We start from the raw sequence: 3,649 nt of genomic DNA, 5'->3' as shown, positions 1-3,649 counted from the left end.
CCTATGATTCTGGAATATATACCGTGCAGTTATTACATTTTCTAGAGCTTGTCTACAAATTCTGCTACCCATGTCACACTGGGGCTGTTTCTATGGGTTCATATTTCTCTCTGCTGTGGGTCGCAGTTCCTCATTCTTTGGCATGTGAAGGTATACATTGTAAATATTACCCAGTTGGGTGTTGATTTTCTTTCCCCTCCCTGTAAATGTACATGTATTTTTCTGATTTTTAGTTCAGGTATTTGGAAACAGTTTGATGTTTGTGTATTTTGCTGTGACGCTTTGTTTGGGGTCACCAGATCAGCAGTTACTGCAGGGTCAGTTTTTTTCCAAGACTCTGTAGAAGCCTTCCGAGAACTCTACCTGGATCTCCCTGAATTAGGAGAATTTTTCACACCATCTCTTGGGAACAGAGACTTCTCCTCACCCTATGTGAGCTCCTGGTGTTGCTCTCTCTCTCCCTTCCCTGTGGGTCCTTCCTTGCTTTGGACTTTCCTCATGGCTACTGGTTATAAAAACTGAACTGATTAAAGGCAAAGACAGGAGTGGAGCTGGACTGGTTTGTGCACAACTCACAATATGCCTCATAGCTTTGGAGGGTTTATTTGTTATGAAACTTGAGTTAGGAACATGTAAACAAATGCAGGGTTTTCATGCTGAGTGGCTGGGTCTGAGGGACACCCCAGCAAGGCACGCAGAGCTGTTCATTGGACATTCATATCAGTTTCATGGATCTTGGTCTGACTTTCTGGTCATTCTAGGTTTTGTAAGTTCCCATATAGCGTTTGCAAATCCCTCTTTTCATGGGTGAGTCTCTTTATCTTCTCCCCTGCCCCTACCCTGTGGACCAGGGTTCCCCAGGCTTTCACTGGGCACTCAGGTTGCTCTTCACTTTGTTGTGATCCTGTTTTCCAATCCATAAAGACAAGACGGTGGCCAACTGTGATTACAGGGTGGACTGAGTTTACGGGAGACCTGTAGGGCTAGAGCTCCTTTCCCCAGCACACCCTGTATATGGCCCCCAGTGGCCCTTCAGAGTGGGCTGGGGCCATGATGGCACCAGGTCCCTGTGGTCACAAGAGCAGCCACGGACCCTGGGACCCGCATCCGCCATCCTCCAGCTCCAGGAGCAGGGCTACGGCTCAGTGGGAAAGGCAGGCTTTCTTCCTGCTGCATTGTTTTGATGCTGTCCATGAGTTCTCTGACCCAGGGATCTCTGCAGCAGCAGGACCATTAGTCCCCACAGCCTCCCGGCCACCCACCCCAGGTGCTCAGTGAGCTTTTCCTCATTGGCTTATCCTTGATGGATGTTTCCTGAGAGCCTAGAGTATTCAGAACTCCCCCATGCAGTAAATGGGATCCCCTGAAGACACGGCAGACGCAGGGCCTTCATGAGCTAGGATTACATGAGGGAATCACAGATCCACTTCCTTCCTATCAACAGCTGATGGAAAAAGAGACTCTGCAGGGGCTGAAGCCACAGGCAGGAGGTTGAGGCCTCAGGAGCCCAATCTCCCCCACAACCTGCTCCCTCACCTTGCGCCATTTTGGCACCCGGAAGCCCCTGCAGGTGGTGCTGAGCCACAGACCCTGCTGGAAGTGGATGACCCACAGGAGGGGGGTGACCCAGGCCCTGCCCTGCAGCTGCCCCCGTCTCCAGCACCAACATTCCTGACTACACAAAAAGCAGGCCCTGGAACCCTGCCTGACACTCTGCACACACCAGCAAAGGCTTCCTCCATCTCTAGGTGAGCCCGCAGCCCCCCTGAGGTAAAGACTCCTCCCGGGATAGGACAGGACTGGACGGTGGCTTTATTGCTCTCTCATTCTCCGTTCCATGGATGTTGCCTCAAATTCACCCATCATCAGCCTGTGCCAGATCCACGGGCTGGGTCCTCTGGTGGTGGAGGAGGTGCTGGTGGTGACATAGCCATGGAAGCCATGGTGCTGACACAGCAGATGCCACTGAGAGCTCCAGAGCCCATCTGGGCCGGCTGGACAGGTCTGAGAAGGAAGGAGGCCAACCAAGTCGGCAAGTGGACAGAGGCCTGCAGATACGGGTGGGCTGGGGGCGGCAGGCGGGCGCCCCAGGTTAGGGAACATCCTGCTGTGCTGTGTCTTCAGTTTCTTTGTCAGCGGACAGATGATGGACAGAGGAATTAATAAAGTCCTTTCATTCACACAGACACCTACTGATCTCTTGGTTTCTTGCTGATACTGTGTGTAAAGTTGTCATGCCAAATGAACACATATTCCCTTCAGTATGTTTTAGATCTTCCTAGCTACTTACAAAATACCAAAAAAAGAGTGTATCCTGTACATGAATGTGCATGCAACTGCACACGTGTGCATGTACAATCGTGTGTGCACATGTGCATGCAGATGTGCATGGCATGTGCAATCATGAGCATGTACATGTGCATGAGGGTGTGCAATGTGTGGTGTGTGCAATCATGTGTGCATGTGTGGTTGTGTAATCATGTGTGCATGCAGGTGTGCATTGTATGGTATGTGCAATCACGTGTGTATGCACATGTTCATGCAGGTGTGCATGTGTACATGCAGATGTGCATGTGTGGCATGTGTATCATGCATGTGCACGTGTGTGTGTGCATGTGTGGGTGATGTGCATGTGTGCACGTGTGTTTTGTGCACTCCATATCCCTAGGAAATGGGCTTGAACACATGGAGGGAACTTTATAAAAGTTCGTGTTTACATTTAAGGAAATCAATACTTGGGGGACCTGACTTTTCTGAAAACTTTCATCAGCCTTATTGATTAGGGGTTTCTTGAATCACAGCATTATTTCTCGTGTTCGCCCTAACTCACTAGCTTTCGTATGTCTTTAAAACAGCAGCATGTGTGTGGAGAGTGAAGTCGGGGTCTCTGGACGGGGCGGGTGGGACGCAGAGGGACAGCGGGCTCCGTGGGCCCTTCCGTGTCCTGTGCTCAAGGAGGAAGTGAGTGCAGTTCCCGGGGACGCAAACGGGAAAAAGAGAAGCAGGAACAAGATAAGGACGGGCGTGAGGAATGGACAGAGGCTGCCGGGCTCTCACACCGCCAGAGTCCCCAGCGCGTCTTTTCATCGTGAATTTTGAGCAGAATCTGCTCCTGCTGTTGACACGAATATCACAGACGCTAAGACTGAGCTCCCTGTGAGCCGATGGCATGGCACGTGCCTGACCGCGAGGACGGAGGCCATGGCGATGGTCGGGGGACAAGCTCATGTCACTCTCAGGAGGAGTCTGTGACGGAGGCACAATTACCACGTGTCACAAACCACACCCAGCCTGGCCCCGCCCACGCCGGCGTCGGCTCCTCCCTCAGTCCCGTCCACTCCGGCGTCCGCGCTCCGCCCTCAGCCCCTCCCCTCTGCGGGAGGCGAGAGCCCGGATGTTGCTGTTGTCGGCCGTTGTCGGGCGTTAGCGGGCGCTCCGGACGTTCTTCAGCCAACGGAGTGCGGAAGAGAGCGTGGAGCGGCGCAGCAGCGGCGGACTGAGGAGGCTACCGGGGCAGGAGCCAGGGCCGAGGGCGGGAGCGGGGCCGATGGCGGGAACCGGGGCCGAGAGCGGGAGGCGCGGGGCGGACCAGGCAGGCCCGGGTGAGGGGCTGTGACTCCCGACCGAGGCCGGGAAGGTAGCGTCGGGC

Source organism: Galeopterus variegatus, unplaced genomic scaffold (genome assembly GCF_000696425.1).
Source record: "Galeopterus variegatus unplaced genomic scaffold, G_variegatus-3.0.2 Scaffold2746, whole genome shotgun sequence".
Taxonomy (NCBI): Eukaryota; Metazoa; Chordata; class Mammalia; order Dermoptera; family Cynocephalidae; genus Galeopterus; species Galeopterus variegatus.
The sequence above is the reverse complement of the archived record's forward strand: the minus strand, read 5'-3'. Positions refer to the sequence as shown.